This window comes from Triticum urartu, chromosome 7, assembly GCF_003073215.2.
Source record: "Triticum urartu cultivar G1812 chromosome 7, Tu2.1, whole genome shotgun sequence".
Classification (NCBI taxonomy): domain Eukaryota; kingdom Viridiplantae; phylum Streptophyta; class Magnoliopsida; order Poales; family Poaceae; genus Triticum; species Triticum urartu.
The window spans coordinates 603,700,386-603,720,496 of record NC_053028.1 but is presented as its reverse complement, the minus strand read 5'-3'; positions in this window follow the sequence as shown (position 1 = coordinate 603,720,496).

Genomic DNA, 20,111 nt, shown 5'->3' with positions numbered 1-20,111 from the left:
TGCACGTACGTGCCCCCAGCAATCTACTCCCTCCGTTTCAAATTACTTGTCGCAGAAATAAATGTATCTAAAACTAAAATACATCTAGATATGTCTATTTTCGCGACGAGTAATTCAGAACGGAGGAAGTAGCAATCTAGAGACAGATAGCGAAGAAGGTGCTGGCAGAGCCATCTGTGGCAAGCCCAAGTTCCAGATAATCAATGTCGCTCGTGAGTCACCGGCGGGTGGCCTCGTTCGAAGAAAGAAAACAGAGTGACGTTACGTGGCTTCTTCTGTGACTGGCTGTGCACAGCAGTTGAGCAGCACTCCACAGTATGACAAAGATGATACAGTAAAAACAAGAGAGATAAGGTCATGGGGAGTGTGTGACACACTCACGCACAGCAGTTGGAAAACCGTCTGCGCGGCACACAGCGTGCCTCGAGCTCTCTCTCTCCTGCGTGCGTGCTGCGGCGCCGCCCCCCGCCGGCACGCCGGAAAAAGCCAAAACCGCGCGCGCACGCACGCTCTCCGTTTCTGTTTTCTTTCGTTCTTGGATTGGCGAAACGGTCGAAAGGTTTTTTACGGCTGTCCTCGTGAGCCTCGCCGGCTTGTTTTGGTTGGTTTCGGCGTGGTGACCAACTTTTCTTTTCTTACACGGCGCGGTGTGTGCACGTATGGCTTGTGCGTGATGCGCGGGGTGGAGGGGGGCGGCGGTCCTGCTCGCCGTGGGGATCACTCGCTCGGTCAATCTTCTGAACGCGGACCGCTTGATGGGCCACACACACCGTATGCAATTTTACTAAGGTAAGGGCGAATTTATTGGTTTAGAAAAATAAGCATGGAAGGAATACAAACACGGTAAGCACGCCTAGACACCTACAAGATGCACAGGTAAAAAAAATCAACGCAAGAAAAGTCTTCTTCCTCTTCCCACCGGCACCGCCGCCGATCCGCCCAATCTCCGATGGCTTTTGGGCTGTGGATGTGCGGAGGATCTCAACCCCCTGCTGGCGGGAGGGATCCTGTCGTGGAATTGTTACGGCAGATGTCCTAGCGAAAGGACTTAGTCGTAGGGCCATTGCAACTAGGAAGCTTAAAGGGGTTAATCGGGACAAGGGACACGGGAGGTTTTATACTAGTTCAGCCCCTTATGATGAAGATAAAAGCCTATGTCTTGTCGTGTTGGTATTGCTGGGGGTTTCGATCACCAAGAGGCTTAACTCGCCGGCTTGGTTATCGATCTCTTGTTTCTTGCCCTAAGCCGCCACCGGGTCGTCCCCTTATATACACGGGTTGACGCCTGTTGGCCTACAGAGTCCTGACCGGCTCATAATCGTGTCCGGCTCGGTGACTTCCTTTTCATGCCTTTCTTTACAAGTCTTTCCTTACATACGGCGGTTCATAATATCAGGCTTTAAGCCGCCTCCAGGCCTTTGGGCCTTCTATAAGATTTAATAAACTATCATCTTGAATGCTTACTGGGCTTCTTGTGTAATCCGCCACTGGGGCTGACCCGGCCCCTTCTGGGCGGGTCATAACTGATAGTTATATCCCCAACATTAGGCCCCAGGTTGACTTTGAACTTCGTTCTTTGTCAATCTTCATTACTTAGACAAAAATCCATCTTCTTATCTTCGCTGAAGTTTTTGTAACCCACCGTGACGTCATCTCTTGAAAACGCAAAAACTTTCATGACGTCATCTCCCAACGGATCTTTTATCTTTAATGTTTCCCGAGAATCGAGGCACTTGTGTAGCTGGATAACCATTATTCGGCTCTCTCTCGATTTTCATGCCCGTCTGTTCACATCTTTCCCTTATAAATATGCACGCCTCGGCCTTCCTCATTCTCCTCTCTCGCTCCGTCTTCTTCCTCTCGCAACCCTCCTGCTGCTCGAGCCTCACCGCCGTCGCGCGTCTCCTTCGTCTCCGTCAACCTTGGCCGCTACATCAACTCGAACTGGTCCAGAGAACGACGGCGACCTCCGCAGAAGACCTGTGACTGTAAGTTTCCTTCTCAGATCCGCATTTAGGGTTTCCAGATTCCTTCGTGTTCTTCCTAGTTCATCGCAGTCCCTTGTAATTCTTCCACCGCATGCCTCTTCTTGATCCAAAAAGATATATATATATATATATATATATATATATATATATATGCTCGTGCGGTAGTGTTTTTGTGCCTCTTCTTGACCCACAGATCCCTTTCTCTGATTCAAAGACTGCATTAGAACTTACAGACTCCTCTGCGCTGAACTTTTTAGGTCTAGATTTTTTTTCATTTTGAATAGCCATTTGATCTGGAATAATACCAATCAATTTAGGGAACTTGTTTGTCTCAATCACTTAGCTGAATTTGCCTTCTTCAAATATCTGTAGTCATGGCGGCTTACCATGCCGGCTTACTTTTCCTTATATGTCATTAGCCCTTAACTAAGCCGCCATTACTTATTTGCATCATCATCACTTAACTGCTAATCTCACCATTAAATTGAACCAGCATGTTGCCTTTCTTTTCAGTTCGTCTTTGCACATCATGCCGTCCAAAGCACCAACCATCTGTAACTGGGTTCCCTCAACCGTAACTGAGGAACGTTTGAAGGAGTTTTTCACCATAGGATTTCTGCCAGGAAAAGACGTCATGTCTTACCGTGCCCCTGACTCGGAAGAAGAACGACCCAATCCAAGAGACAACGAAGTGATTGTTTTTACTGACCACATGAACCGTGGCTTCTCACCGCCCGGCTCAAATTTCTTCAGAGAGGTCCTCCAGTTTTTCAAACTCCACCCTCAAGATATCGGGCCCAATTCCATATCTAACATATGTAACTTCCAAGTGCTCTGTGAGGTGTATCTTCAACAAGAGCCGACCGTGGAGCTGTTTAGAGAATACTTTTATCTGAATCGGCAGAACGAGTGCACCAACGGCCTCAGCTTAGAACTTGGAGGCATCTCAATTCAGCGCCGACAGGGTGCTGTCTTCCCCCTCATAGTCTTACCAAGTCACCCAAAGGACTGGAATCAGACTTGGTTCTACTATCAAGACATCTCACCGGCAAACGACAAGCCACTGCCGGGTTATCGCCCCGATCGTCTTGACTCCAAGTTCGCGCTTCCTGACAAGCTTACTGCTGCTGAACGCAAGAGGCTGATACCATCCATCAAAAGGATTAACGCTCTGTTAGGGAACGGGTTAACTGGAGTTGATCTGACCCATTGCTGGATCTCATGGCGGGTCATCCCTTTAAGCCGTCGGTCAAAGCTGATGTATGAGTATGGTGGAGGCCCGGATGACTCTCTTCGTCACAGCCCCGCTTAATTAACAAAATAAGATATTGTTTCAATGTCAACCCTTCTGGTGAACGGGAAATACGAAGATTGCAGTATTGGCGGGTTAGACCCCTTCTGCATGCTTAACCCGGTGCCAGAAGTAAGGATATTCTGATTTCTCTCCTTTGTATTTTTCCCAGCCGTATTGTTTTAATACTTGCCTGACTTTTCATCTTTTTTTTACCTATTTGCAGGACAACTCTGACTTTTGGAAAGTTAAATATGACCACGAAGCCGCCAAGAAAGCGAGAACCGCCGCCATAAACGCCAAGAAAACGACCCAGAGGTCGAAAAAGAAGAAAAAGAACACTGCTGAAGATTGGATGAAGCTTGATGATACATCTGATTCGGAGGTAGCCCTTGATTCCCTTGGCCAATTTTTTAATAATCTTATTAACACTGATCATTACCAGGATGGCACTGGGGCTAGTCAGGCCGTGGAAGCAGAGGTAACTATCATTTCCTCTGACTCAGAGCCCTTGCCAAGACAAAAAATTTGACGAGTGATCCATAAAGTAAGGTTTTCTAACCCTTTAGCTCACTTGGATCCCAACTTTCGTTTGAAAAAGCAGCAACATGAAAGCCGTCGTCAAGCTCGGACCGAAGATGAGCCGGCTGTCGTTCTTCAACAAACTCCCCAGAAGCGCCCGAATGAGGTTTACTTCTTTTGTCTTTAACTTTGTTTAATGGATCATTTCCCTTGCATTACTTGAACTTTATTTTATCTTTTCAGGAGGTGTCTCGCTCTTCTGGCGACTCATCGCAAACTCAATTTCTGGCCTTCAAGACTGCCCCTGGGTAATGAAAAATCCTCCTTTTTTCCGGGTTGTTCAAATTGTATCTTTGTACTGACAGTCCTGTAACATCTCCCTTAGTGGCCAAGCTAAATCCAAGAAGGCAAAGGCAGCTAAACAGGCGGAAGACCCGCCAATGCTTGCATCAGACCCGGCCAGACCATCTTCTCCTCCATTAAGTGACGCTCCAGAAGACCCGCCTGTCGATGCAGAAGCAAATCCTCCTGAGCCGTCGTTTGATGAGACCACTGTGAACCCTTCCGCAACTGGACCATCAAGCTCAGCCACCCCGCCATCACCGTCTGCACAAGACGTTCAGATCACCGGGAGCCGTTTTATTGAGCCGCGGAATCCAACCGTGCTGGCTCGCCACACGGTGAAACAAGAGGCATTGGAGAGGCAGAAAGTGCGCTTTGACGTTGCCAATTATGATCATCTAAATGCCAACGATATTTTATCCGGATATCTCAGCCATGTGCACTCCAGTCACGATTCTGAGATCGAAATGGTCAAATAGTTGCATTTGAAATACGAGGTATGTACTTCCGGCTTATCTATATTCCTCCAGCCCCCAAGTCTTCAGATTATGAGAGAACCGGAATGATCTGTAGACTTTATAATATAGGCCAAGACCGTTACCTTTGAAACTTTTCTTGATTTCAACAAAATAGAACAAAGCTTCACCTGTAGTCCCCAAGGGCCGGTTCCTTTTGATCATAAATGAGTCGGTACTTTTAAATTGATTTGTACCGTATTCAAAGAACTTAATACTCCGGCTTAACATTGAGAAACTTGCCGAATTGCATACATTAGCCCCCAAGTGCTAAGTGTTGTTACTTTGTAAAGTACTTGGGACTTAAAATATGTCTTTAGAGTCATAAAATTCGTTTTGGCATACATTAGCCCCCAAGTGTCAAGTGGTTTGTTTGTAAAGTACTTGAGACTTGAATCTTGATTGTTGAACTTTTAAGCGAAATCTTGACTCATCTGAGTGTTTTTTTTTGCAGAATACCTTATCTGAACTGAGCTCGCAATTGACTGACGCGAAGACCCGGCTAGCGAGTCAGGAGGCAGAAATCAAATCTGCTAACTCCAAACTGCAAATAAGTCTCTCTGAGACGGAAAATTTAAAGACCAGCTTCATCGCCAAGAAGAAAACCTGGGCAGATGAAAAAACACTTCTGACACAACGCGCCGAGAAGGCCGAAGCAGCCCTTGAAGAGGTTTCAACAGAGCTGAACGGTTTAAAGGGCCGGGTGTCTCAAATGGTGGCCGCCATCTTTGGTAAACCGACTGTCTTTAATCTTGTGTACTTTTCGTTGATCCGGAATATAAACCGCCAGCTGACTTTGTGTATAAAATATGTGCAGGCCCACGAAGCAAGAACCTGAGCCAAGATCCTTTGATTAAACTGAAGGCAGTGTATACTTTAGTAGAACAACTGTACATTGGCGCACAACGGGCACTTGCCGCCATCTCTCCTGCCAATCAAGGACCCAACCGGCTCAGCGACGTCTTGAAGAAACTGTCAATCCTACCCGCCAGATTTCAAGAAGTGAAGCACTCCTGTGCGCGAGCCGGAGCTTTGACTGCCCTGAGCCGCTCCAAGGCTTGGGTGCCATACCTAGACCCGGCGGATGTGGCCAGAGGCTATCCCGCCGTGAAGGAAGACGGATCTCCCTTTGAGCAGGAGGACTTCATGGCTTGCGCGCGCGGAGTCCGACCTCAAGCAACTACCCTTGGAGATGACACCAACATCCACAAATACCAGCCGGGTTTTGATGTTGAAAATAAGAAGATGGCGACTCCCTCGTACAAGGTGACAAATTTGATCCCACCTGTAAGAGAAAATACATTTGCCCCGGAAGTTGACCCAGCCGGCCTGATCAACAAAGAAGCCGAATTTGTCGCCGTGAATGGTTTTGACTGGTCAAAACCCAACTTCCAGCCAACAGAGGACGGTGAATCGGCGAGGGAGGAGTAATAGCCATCTTCATTGGCTTATAAAAAACCTTGTAATAGTTTAGCTGTGAAAACACTGAATGCCTTGCCTATGCCATCGTGCATAAAACACTGTGTGTGACTCCGTGTTTCCTGATGGCAACATATGCATCATATTTGATGATTGTTTCTGCAACACTTTAACTCTGTTCCTGTAGATACAAGAGAAAAGACTGGCTTGGCGGCTTAGAACCAAACGGGTTAAAACACCCGGCTTTTATCCAATATGTTTACCATAATAGAAAACAGAAACATATATAAATAAAGGACAAGGGTTGAAACTAACCCTTTGGTTAATGCGGCAGGCAATTGCGTATAAATAATAGCCATACTTGTACCTTTGATCCTTAAACCACCGGCTTGAATAACCCGGGTAATGAAGTTGATAACTCAATCTTTCTGAGAAGTCAATGCCTCTGAATACTTAATGATCATCATACCTTGGTGGCCTTGTTGTCAAATAAACAAGCCGACGAAGAAGATCATGCTAATTATTTGTGGAATTGAGACAATAAATACTAAAAGGCAAATAACGGGTAACAAGTACGATTTAACCTTATATTTAAAGGTTGGTGGCTTCTGATTCGAATACGATCAGTAAACCGGACCAAAGGGGTTAAGCTAAGATCTGAATATGACCATATAGCCCCCCAGTGGCTTTGGTGTTGCACCGATCAAGAGGGTACCGACAGCTATGTTCTCTTTGGTTCGAATACGACCTATGTTTGAACAGGAAGCCCCCAAATGACCTTGAGAGGTTTTTAACGACCCTGATTCGAATACGATCCAAGTCGGACCCAAAAGGGGTTAAGCTATGATTTGGATACGATCAAGAAGCCCCCAAGTGAGTTTGGCCTTGAGCCGATAAAGAGGGTTACGACAGCTATGTTCTCTTTGGTTCGAATACGACCTATGTTTGAACAGGAAGCCCCCAAGTGACCATAATATTGCAGCTAGATTCGAATACGATCATAAGCTGGATCAAAAAAGGTTAGACTTGATTCAAATATGATTAGCTCCTTAATAGTCAGTTGAAAAGAAAACATAACAAAGATACGTAATCTTTTGAAAAGAAAAGAGACTGATGGTCCTGCTTTATTACTTGTCATGGTATATACAATGTTAAAGTATGTACATGATGAGAGCCGGTGGCTCAGGTGTAGTATGGCCGAAGTTGAGCAATGTTCCACGGTCGGCGGGTCTCCTCCTCCGACTTATGTGAGTCTTTGTGCTCTTGAACGTCAATGAGGTAATGTGACCCATTGTTTAAGTTCTTGATGACCACAAAGGGTCCTTCCCAAGGTGGGGATAACTTGTGTGCATCTGACAGATCCTGGATGAGCCGGAGCACCAGGCCGCCTTCCTGAAAAGTCCTGGACTTAACCCGGCGGCTATGATAATGGCGCAGGTCCTGTTGATAAATTGCTGATCGAGCCGCTGCTAAGTCTCTTTCTTCATCTAACAAGTCGAGTGCATCCTGTCTGGCTTGTTCATTATTAGCTTCAACATAAGCCGCCACGCGGGGCAAGTCATGACAGATGTCACTAGGCAACACTGCTTCTGCTCCATACACCATGAAAAAAGGTGTGTAACCTGTAGACCTGTTAGGCATGGTGTTGATACTCCACAGCACCGAGGGTGATTCCTCTACCCAACAACCCGGTTTTCGCTGTAAGGGAACCATAAGCCGAGGCTTGAGACCTTTTAAAATTTCCTGATTTGCTCTCTCAGCTTGACCATTGGATTGAGGATGAGCTACAGAAGAAACATCAAGTCGGATATGCTCACATTGAAAAAACTCCTCCATAGCCCCTTGGGATAGATTAGTGCCATTGTCCGTGATAATGCTGTGTGGAAAACCAAAGCGGAAGATCACCTTTTTCATAAACTGAACCGCCGTGGCCGCATCACACTTACTCACCGGTTCTGCCTCAACCCACTTTGTGAATTTATCAACTGCCACTAAAAGATGTGTCTTTTTATCATTAGACCTTTTGAAAGGCCCCACCATGTCAAGCCCCCAGACCGCAAACGGCCAAGTGATTGGAATCATCCGGAGCTCTTGAGCCGGAACATGTGCTCGTCGTGCAAATTTTTGACATCCATCACATCTGCTAACCAGATCCTCTACATCAGCGTGAGCCGTCAACCAGTAAAAACCGTGACGAAAAGCTTTGGCCACCAGAGATTTTGACCCGGCGTGATGACCACAATCGCCTTCATGGATCTCACGAAGTATTTCTTGGCCTTCTTCAGGGGAAACACACCGTTGAAACGCTCCAGAGACGCTGCGATGGTATAGTTCTCCATCAGAAATCGTCATTGACTTAGACCGCCGGGTTATCTGTCGAGCCAGGGTCTCATCCACTGGCAACTCTCCCCGGGTCATGTAAGCCAAGAACGACACTGTCCAATCTGGGATGACATGAAGAGCCGCCACCAACTGTGCCTCCAGGTCAGGAACAGCTAAATCTTCTTCTGTGGGCAACTTAACAGACGGGTTATGCAAAACATCCAAAAAGGTGTTAGGTGGTACCGGCTTACGCTGAGACCCCAACCGGCTTAAAGCATCAACCGCTTCGTTCTTCCTACGGTCAATGTGCTCCACCTGATAACCTTTAAAATGCCCTGCAATAGCATCAACCTCCCGGCGATAAGCCGCCATGAGAGGATCCTTGGAGCCCACTTGCCTAATACCTGTTGAGCCACTAAATCTGAGTCGCCAAGACATCTGACTCGGCTCAAACTCATCTCTTTTGCCACTCGAAGACCATGGAGCAAGGCTTCATACTCTGCTACGTTGTTAGTGCAAGGAAACATTAGCCGTAACACATAACAAAATTTGTCACCTCGAGGAGAAGTTAAAACAACTCCAGCCCTCGAGCCTTCCAACTGTCTGGACCCATCAAAATGAATAGTCCAATACGTGTTGTCTGGTTTCTCTTCTGGCATTTGCATCTCTGTCCAATCATTAATGAAGTCAACTAGTGCTTGAGATTTGATCACAGTACGTCGTACATACTTCAACCCATGAGACCCAAGCTCAATGGCCCACTTGGCGACTCGTCCAGTGGCTTCTCTGTTTTGAATGATGTCTCCCAAAGGAGCAGAGCTAACCACAGTGATGGGATGACCTTGAAAATAATGTTTAAGCTTCCGGCTCGCCATGAACACCCCATACACGAGCTTCTGCCAATGTGGATATCATTGCTTGGATTCAATTAACACCTCACTGACGTAGTAAACCGGCCGTTGAACCGGATGTTCCTTGCCAGCCTCCTTGCGCTCCACCACAATAGCCACACTAACAACGCGTGAGTTGGCGGCCATGTATAACAACAGCGGCTCTTTCTCAACTGGACCAGCCAGGACCGGCGGCTCAGCAAGCTGTGTCTTTAGATCTTCAAAAGCAGAGTTTGCAGCATCGCTCCAAACAAAATAATCTGTTTTCTTCATCATCTGATACAAAGGCATTGCCTTCTCCCCTAACCGGCTTATGAACCGGCTCAAAGCAGCAACATGACCTGCCAGCCGTTGAACATCGTTGATGCATGTTGGTTTGGCAAGGGATGTAATTGCCTTGATTTTCTTCGGGTTAGCTTCAATACCTTGGTTGGACACGAAAAAACCCAAGAGCCTGCCGGCTGGGACTCCAAAAACACACTTGGCCAGGTTAAGCATCATTTTGTAGACCCGGAGATTATCGAAGGTCTCTTTCAGGTCTGCAACCAATGTTTCCTCTTTCCTGGACTTTACCACTATATCATCCACATAAGCATGAACATTACGCCCAATCTGATCATGAAGACAGTTCTGTAAGCACCGCTGGTAAGTCGCCTGGGCACTCTTAAGCCCAAAAGGCATAGACACATAGCAGAAAGCTCCAAAAGGAGTGATAAAAGCCGTCTTCTCCCGATCTTTGACCGCCATCTTAATCTGATGATAACCTGAGTAAGCATCCAAGAAACTCAAACGTGCGCAACCCGCCGTAGCATCGATGATCTGATCAATACGGGGGAGGGCAAAAGGATCAGCTGAACAAGCCTTGTTCAGATCGTTGTAATCCACACACATACGTCAGGTGCCATTCTTTTTGAGTACAAGCACCGGGTTGGCTAACCACTCTGGGTGAAAGACTTTTACGATGAACCCGGCTGCCAAGAGCCAGGCCACCTCTTCTCCAATGGCCTTGCGCCTTTCTTCATTGAACCGTCGGAGAAACTGTCTGACAGGTTTAAACTTTGGATCAATATTGAGAGCGTGCTCAGCGAGTTCCCTTGGGACACCCGGCATGTCTGAAGGTTTCCATGCAAAGATGTCCCGGTTCTCACGGATGAACTCGATGAGCGCGCTTTCCTATTTTGGATCCAAGTTTGCACTGATGATGAACTGCTTGGATGAGTCGCCAGGTACAAAGTCAACCATCTTGGTGTCATTAGCTGATTTGAATTTCAACACCGGCTCATGCTCTGTTGTTGGTTTCTTTAATGATGTCATGTCTGCCGGGTCAACATGATCCTTGTAAAACTTTAACTCCTCTGTTGTACAAACAAATTCAGCATAGGCAACATCACCTTCTTCACACTCCAAAGCTATTTTCCGGCTCCCATGTACTGTGATGGTGCCCTTATAGCCCGGCATCTTGAGCTGCAAATATACATAACACGACCGAGCCATGAACTTGGCATAAGCCGGCCGTCCAAATAGAGCATGATATGGGCTTTTGATCTTTACCACCTCAAAGGTTAATTTTTTTGCTCTGGAATCATACTCATCCCCAAAGGCTACTTCCAGTTCAATCTTACCCACTGGGTACGCTGACTTACCAGGAACCACACCATGAAAAACAATGTTGGATTGTTTAAGACTCTTATCAGTCAATCCCATCCGGCGGAACGTCTCATAGTACATGATGTTGATGTTGCTGCCTCCATCCATGAGTACCTTAGTGAATTTGTATCCACCAACCTGAGGCACCACTACCAAAGCCAAGTGACCCGGATTATCGACCCGGGGTGGGTGATCCTCTCTGCTCCACACAATAGGCTACTCTGACCAACGTAAGTAACGTGGAATAGCCGGCTCGACGGCATTGACGGCCCTCTTGTGAAGCTTCTGGTCCCTCTTACATAAACTAGTGGTGAATACACGGTATTGCCCACTATTTAATTGTTTTGGGTTGCTCTGATATCCGGACTGTTGCTGCTGATGACCTTGGTCGGGTTGTGGATTATATCCTCCTTGGTTACCAGGATGGCCCTGACCGTGAAATCCTCGTCCACCTCAACCAGCGCCCGGGCCTTGGAAACTGCCTCCACCTGAACCGCCACCTGGGCCGTGACCTCCATCAAATGCGTTTGAATTTTTAAACGCCTTCATGATCGTACAATCTTTCCATAGGTGGGTGGCTGGCTTCTCCCGGGTGCCGTGCCTTGGACAAGGTTCATTCAATAGTTGCTCAAGGGTGGGACCTAACCCGCCCGACCGAGGGGGTTGTCTGCCCTTGCGCCATTGATTTCCGCCCTGTGCATTGGTGTTAGAAACAAACTCATTAGCCTTGCGTTTATTACCTCCTTGATTTGCCGGGTTATGCTGGTGACCCTTGCCGTTCTTCTTTCCCTTCACTGTCTTTTCTTCGTCAGACACCGGGTCTTTGGTACTATCAGAATCAACATACTTGACGAGAGCCGCCATCAACTAGCCCATGTCATTATAGTCACGCTTGAGCCGCCCCAACTTCTTCTTCAGAGGTTCAAAACGGCAATTTTTCTCCAACATCAAAACTGCTGGGCCGGCATCCATCTTATCAGACGAATGTATTACCTCCTTGACTCGGCGTACCCAATGGGTTGTGGACTCACCGTCCTCTTGCTTACAATTAGTTAGGTCCACTATCGACATAGGCTGCTTACACGTGTCTTTGAAGTTCTGGATGAACCGGGCATTTAACTCCGCCCATGAGCCGATAGAATTAGGCGGAAACCCCTTCAACCAAGTATGAGCTGTTCCATCCAACATCATAGTGAAATGCTTGGCCATTGCTGCATCGCTGACCTCCAACAACTCCATAGACATCTCATAACTCTCAATCCAAGCCCCGGGCTGTAAGTCAGCCGTGTAAGTAGGCACCTTACGCGGCCCCTTAAAGTCCTTCGGCATGCGCTCATTACGTATGGCCAGCACTAAGCAAGGGAAGCCTCCAGTTCTTGTGGCCACTCCTGCCTCGACCGAGGTTGCTGGATAAATAGGAAAAGTTTGATGAGCCACCTGTTCTGCTGCCATTTGAACTGCTCGTTCCGCCTCTTGCCGAATCCTCTCCTAATCCGCCAAGTTAAGGGCTCCAGCCCGCACCGGCTCATGCCTGTGTGGCCGGTTGTGGCGTTGAGCATTGCTTGACATGTCCGCGGATTCCATATGCCTACTGTATCTTGGGCTCCGACTTGGGCGAGGAGTTGAATGGATCCTATCTCGACTGTAGGAGTACGCATCCTGCTGTGCCAGAGCTGTTTGAAGAAGTTCTCTTACCCTCCGCGTTTCAACCGCCGCCGGTGAGTCGCCTTCCATCGGGAGAGCCGCCAAACGAGCCGACGCTGCGATAAGGTTTTCCAAGGGGTTGGAGAAGTGACCCGGTGGTGTTGGTACATAATGGGGTGGATCGGTAATTATACAAGGTGGTTCCATGGCACGCGGCTAAACCGGTGCGCCGGGTGTCGTGATCCAGTTTGCCTCCGGCGGGTTGCTTCCCCCAGCCCCGGGTGTATGGAATAGGTTCCTAGGATCAAGCGTCAGAGGTAGACGTGACTGAGTTTTCTGATGCCTCCTCCTCATGACCTCGTTTGATGCGTTAAGATCCACTGAGAGCTGGAAGGTCTCCGCTTGAAGCTGTTGAGCACGAACGTCCAAAGCCGCCCGCTCTGCTGCCATCCTGACTTCCTCTGCGGCTAGATTTTCCTTAGCTTGCACCATCTCTTCACGTACGCGTGCCACCTCTGCGTCATGCTGGGCTTTATCCGCCGGCTCTACCATGGCGGTCAACAGAGTCGTCAGTTTATCCATGAGGTCCATTAGAATCTGAGACAGGGGGTGCGCGGGGTCTCCTGACCCGGCTGCAGCCGACCCGGTAGCTGTTGCCGCCGATGCTGTTGTAGAGTTCTGCCCGGGCTGTGTCCCTGGCATGAAGACTCCGGCCCAATTCGGCGGCTCAAGAGGGTCCGGAATACTGCTACCATCGGAACAGCCCCCGAGCATGCCGTCCTGCAGCTGGTACAAAGAGTCCATCTCACCCGTTGATGATGTAGTGTCAGAACAGACGACCATCTCACCGCCCTCCACCGATCCTTTAGAGTATTCACCGCCGTGGACGCAGCCTACGAAGGCATGCTTCATGACAGATTGAACACGGGTGGTCCTTGCGCGCTGAGCCGTTTCGATGAGGTTGGTGTGGACGTCCGGCTCAGGGCCCGACTCGCCGATCCGGCCGATGAAGACGTGAATTCCGCCGAAGGGGACCCGATACCCGTACTCAATTGAGCCGTCCTCGGGGCCCCGGCCTTCATCGTTGATGTAGAGCTTGCCGCGACGACTCTTGGTCACCCGTCCCACATCGTATCCCTTGAGCCCTTCGAAGTTGCCCTTCAAGAACTCAAATCCACCATGCGCTGGCCCCACGGTGGGCGCCAACTGTCCTGGAATTGTCACGGCAGATGTCCTAGCGAAAGGACTTAGTCATAGGGCCATCACAACTAGGAAGCTTAAAGGGGTTAATCGGGACAAGGGACACGAGAGGTTTTATACTAGTTCGGCCCCTTACGATGAAGGTAAAAGTCTACATCTAGTTGTGTTGGTATTGCTGGGGGTTTCGATCACCAAGAGGCTTAACTCACCGGCTTGGTTATCGATCTCTTGTTTCTTGCCCTAAGCTGCCACCGGGTCGTCCCCTTATATACACGGGTTGATGCCTGGTGACCTACAGAGTCCCGACCGGCTCATAATCGTGTCCGGCTCGGTGACTTCCTTTTCATGCCTTTATTTAAAGTCTTTCCTTACATACGGCGATTCATAATATCAGGCTTTAAGCCACCTCCAGGCCTTTGGGCCTTCTATAAGATTTAATAAACTATCATCTTGAATGCTTACTGGGCTTCTTGTGTAACCCGCCATTGGGGCTGACCCGGCCCCTTCTGGGCGGGTCATAACTGATAGTTATATCCCCAACAGACCCCGTTCTCATTTTTGTTAGGTTGAACGCCTTGGTCGAAGCTGTGTGGCGGTGGCGATGTCACTCCCTAAAAATAATGTCTCCCATGTCCTATCCCCGTCCCGATGGTGCGAATAGCATTGTCGGAGGATGTGTGGAGGTGTGTCTCCGTCGAATCTCATGGGATTCGGTCGGTGTTGGTCTTCGGTGGATCTATATGGATCCAATTTTTGTTAGTCTTCGTTCGTGTGGTTGCAGGTTTGATTTTTCCGATTTACAACTCTCTTCATCGGTGATGGTTGCTGCTCTAATGCACTGGTCCTTTGGGCCCTTAGCGCGACGATTTCCCGACTCTCTACTACAACAAGGTTTGTCTGGCTCTGGTGATGAAGGGATGATGACGGTGGCGCGCCTTTGACTCGCTCCAGTGCTTGTAGTCATCGCTAGGTGGTCCATAGACCTGGTTGTAATTTTTATTACATCTCGTATTCTATGTACTGTCATGATTGATGAATATATTGGAAATTTCTCTCGCAAAAATACATAAAAATCAACGCACACGTAAAAATTCACGCTGATAAAAGCACATACAAGACCAAAGCTATGACTAGACAAAGGAAAAAAAATCTAAAGCAATAAAAACAACTATCAATGAACTAGAACAACGACCTTTTGCGCCAACCATATTTTCACATTGCAAAGGCAATGAGAAAGATTCACCGGTGGCAAGCCTCCGGGTTGGGAACAACAACGAAGCTTTGTCCTCATCATTGGATCGAACCATCGAAGGTCAGATCCTGATATTTCACCTTGAAAATTAAATTGAAAAATTTGAGCAATGCCTTTAACCAGGCAACAAAACACCATCGTTGCTAGGTACTACCGGGTGAGACTAGTATAGGATCTGCCCTTAGGTAAGATTAATGAGATCAATCTTTTCGAAGATATAACACATGTTAAAAAATTCTGAACTTTTTCTGGAGACACACATCCATGATTGATGTACAATCTCAAAAAAGTTTCAGCTCCTAATTCAAACTACACTTGGAGAAACAAAAAAGACAAAAATCGGATGCAAATAATGTCAAACACTATTCACCCCAAAACTGACACAATTCATAGTTGAATTTGTCATTTTGTATCTTCAATTGTAGATCGAGTTTTGAGCTGATTTTCTTGAAGTTGTAGATATACATCATAGTTATGTTGTAAAAATATTTTTAGAATTTTTTTGAATTGTCTAAATATGATTTTTTTGGGTTGATCCCACGATCTCACCTAAAGGGCATATTCTATTTTAGTCTCCCCACGTACTACCTTTGTCTGGGTTTATTAGGCCCCTCAGCCTTCGGAGGTCGTCCTAATTTACAAGGCCCGCTGTGTGCATGTTGTTTGCTTCTGCCTTGTTTGCTTCACTAGTGGTTAATGGATCAATTTAATTCATTACTTTTTCTCTGGCTGCTAGCCAGAGCATGGTTAATAGAAAAGCCTACCGCTGGCTGTAAGGATGTGCCATGTCACTTAGAGCTATTGTAAAAGTTAACCCATATAGTAGAATGACTGTATGTTAGCTATTAGATGGACACTACCAATAGTTATTTGCATGTGAAGAAGCATAGGAAACACAATTGATTTAGAGTGCTGCAGCCCAGCGGTAGCAGTAGCGCCCGCTCTGTTCTCTCTCTTCCTTTCTCACTCCTCCTCATAGGATTTTGCTTACATGAAACACCTTGTAGCCTGCTGACAAGGACCTATTATACTTGCTCTTACTGGGCAGCCATGCATGAAGCTGTTGCATGTGCATGTTTCCAAGGTGCTTGCAAGCCGGTAAGGCTCATTAATAGTGCTAATAATCTCCCAACCCTGTAACCAAGTGCTGGAATTTAGTCTATTTTGGGACAACCCAATAACTATTTCAGAAATTCCTAAATAAATCCTAAAGGCCCACTTAGCCCATTTGTGCAAGACAAGGGATACTACTAAAATTTAGTCCCATACTGCTAGTTTAGTGGGAGTTGGACCTCCTTATAAGGGAAGTTCTTTCCCCACTTGTATGAGCATGAGAACAAAAGGTGCTGAAATTTGAGATGGGCTCTAGGCCCATATAGCAATTTCTGAAAAATCTCTAAGGGCCCATGTGGGTTATATGGCACTAGGTGTAGTGGGAAGTTTAGTCCACCCCGGAAGTGGAAGAGGAGTTGGACCTCCTTATAAGGGTTTCTCTTCTACGTGCTATTGGAGCTTGAGAAGAGAAGAGGCCCTCGCGCACTCCTCCTCCGCCGCCCGCCTCGCCATGACGCGCCGCGAGTTGCGGGATTGAGCCGAGCCGAGCCCACACCTACGCGCTTATTTTTGCCAGTCACTAACGGAGAGTTCTCTGACAGCTGGGCCATGATCTGAGACGTCAGATCATGGGCTGTCACGGAATTGGACGTGGGTCGAGCCCACGTCTCTCCACGCGGCTGCGCCTATATAAGTGTGCGGTATCTCCTAACCCTAGCCACCACGAACAGATCACATCTGCTCCACGTGCATGCCCACCGTCGTTCCTTTGCTGCTGCTGCCGCCGGTGACTCCATCCCGTCCGCCGCGTACACGGTCGACGGGAGAGCAGGTCTCTAAAACCACGCCCTTCTGGTTCCTGTACGGGGTGAGGGGAGAATAGGTTTTTGGGCAGCGATTACACGATTGCTCGCTTCCGATCGTCTACTTCCTCTATGTCCGCGTCGCTACATCATCACCATGTCCACCGCCGCCGAACATGCCGCCGCCGAGAAAGCTGAAGCCGGCAAGAAGGCCGCCGAGGACGCCACTGCTGCCACCAAAGCCGCGGCCTCTGCATGGCCTACTGGAGGGTATAACTCTTTTATCCCGCTCCTACTGTTTTCTGTTTTAGCCATGCTAGCGTTATACGTAGATCTTTCTGCAATTAGCGTAGTATGTGCTAGCTTAACTGAATATCAGTATGTGTTTATTTGTGTCAGTGCCATGCTAGTGATTTACTCATGGATTAATTTAATCGAGAAATTGCCTATTTACTCAACAATCCAAAAACCTATTATGTGTAGGAATTTTTCGGCAAGTGGCTTTGCCGCTGCACTGAAACCGGATAAGTTTACCGGTTCATATTTTAAGCATTGGCAGACTAAGACCACTTTATGGCTCACGGCTATGAACGTGTTCTGGGTCACCGGTGTCTCCACGGGAACGATTGCTCCTGAACAGGAGAAGGCGTTCAAGGAGGCCAGCGTTGTGTTCCTCGGAGCAGTTCTTAGCGTGATCGGAGATAAACTGGTCAACACATATTTACATGTGCATGTCGCCAAGGACTTATGGGAGGCGCTCGAATCTAAGTTCGGGGCAGCCGATGCCGGGAGTGAGATGTATATTATAGAGCAGTTCCACGATTACAAGATGGTTGAAAACCGTCCTGTATTGGAGCAGGCTCATGAGATAATATGCATTGTTAAGGAGCTTGAACTTCTTAAGTGCGAGTTACCGGCCAAGTTTGTCGCGGGCTGCATAATCGCTAAGCTCCCTAATTCCTGGAGGAACTTTGCCACCACTCTGAAACATCAGAGGCGTGAATTCTCTGTGGAGGATGTCATTGGCCATCTGAGTGTTGAGCAGAATTCAAGGGCAAAGGACTCGCACGGAAAAGGGGCCGAAGGGACTTCTGTCGCCAACATGGTGAACCAGAAGAACTTCAACTCCCATAAGCCCAAGGGAAATAATGGTGTCCAACACAATACCGACTTTAAGAAGAAGGGTAAGAAGACCTTCAAGAAGAACAAGAAGGATGAGGGCTGCTTTACTTGTGGTTCGATTGAACATTGGGCCAACAAGTACCCAAACAAGTACAAGAAGTCAGGACAGGACTCCAAGTCTGTCAACATGATTGTGGACAACAATGAGAATGGTGCACCTGGGTACGTAATTTATTTACTGTTTTTCAGTGTTTCAGCCCACCGATTGGTGGGTGGACACAGGTGCAGGTGTATATGTGTGTGCTGACATTTCATTGTTCACTTCTTACCAGGTCACAGGCCACGGGTCCGTATTGATGGGGAATGGCGCGAGTGCTTCTGTTCATGGTGTTGGCATGGTCGATCTGAAGTTTACTTCGGGAAGGATCGTGCAGCTGAAGAACGTGCAACATGTCCCCGCCATCAAGAAGAACCTCGTTAGTGGCTCCCTTCTATGTAGAGAAGAGTTTAAGTTGGGTTTCGAGTCTAATAAATTAGTTGTTACGAAATATGGACTCTTTGTTGGAAAAGGTTATGAAAGCGGAGGGATGTTCCGCCTTTCCCTCGCAGATTTTTGTAATAAAGTCATGAACCATATTCATTCGAATGTTAATGAATCTGAAGTTTGGCATTCACGTCTTTGTCACATTAGTTTTGGTGTTATGACGCGGCTAGCCAAGTTGGATTTAATCCCGAGTTTCACCTTAGTCAAAGGTTCTAAGTGCCTTTCATCTATGCAAGCTAAGCAACCTCGCAAGCCTCACAAGGCCGCGGAGGAGAGACACTTGGCACCATTAGAACTCATACATTCTGATCTTTGTGAGATGAATGGTGTGTTGACTAAAGGTGGAAAGAAATACTTCATGACATTGATAGATGATTCCAGTAGATATTTCTATGTGTATCTGTTAAATCCTAAAGATGATGCTCTACACCACTTTAAAATCTATAAGGCAGAAGTTGAGAATCAACTTGAAAAGAAAATTAAACGAGTCCGGTCAGATCGTGGTGGAGAGTACTTCTTGAGTGAGTTTGATTCTTTCTGTGTGGAACATGGCATTATTCATGAGAGGACGCCTCCCTATTCACCCCAGTCAAACAGGATTGCCAAGCGGAATAACCGTACTCTAACTGATTTGGTTAACGCCATGTTAGATCCATCGGGTTTATCCAAGGCATGGTGGGGGGAGGCTATATTGACGGCATGTCATGTCCTGAATAAAGTTCCGACAAAAGATAATGAGATCACTCCCTATGAGAAATGGGCAAAGAGAAGGACAACACTCTCGTACTTGCGTACTTGGGGCTGTTTGGCGAAAGTCAATGTGCCGGTCCCCAAAAAGCGTAAGCTTGGACCAAAGACTGTGGACTGCGTTAATTTGGGCTACGCTAAGAACAGCGTTGGCTTTAGATTTCTAGTAGTGAAATCTGAGGTACCTAATCAGAAGGTCGGTACAATTATGGAGTCTAAGGATGCCACATTCTTTGAGGATATTTTTCCTATGAGAGATATGCAAAGCACTTCTAGACAGGAATCTGAGGAGACTCCCGAACCTGCCATCCCTATGGAATATTATGAACAAACACATGATGAAAATCCTGAGGAGGATGACGAGGAAACCCTTGGTAGGGGCAGGAGACAAAGGACTGCAAAGACCTTTGGTGATGATTTCTTCATGTACCTCGTGGATGATACTCCTACTTCTATTTTAGAAGCGTATGCCTCTCCAGAAGCTGACTACTGGAAGGATGTGGTCCGTAGCGAGATGGATTCCATCATGGCTAACGGGACATGGGAGATCACTGAGCGTCCCTATGGTTGCAAACCATTGGGATGTAAGTGGGTGTTCAAAAAGAAGCTTAGGCCCGATGGTATGATTGAAAAGTACAAGGCTAGGCTCGTGGCCAAGGGTTATGACCAGAAAGAAGAGGACGATTTTTTCGATACTTATTCACCTGTGGCTAGACTGACCACCATTAGAGTATTACTCTCGTTGGCGGCCTCGCATGGTCTTCTCGTCCACCAAATGGATGTTAAGATGGCTTTTCTGAATGGAGAGCT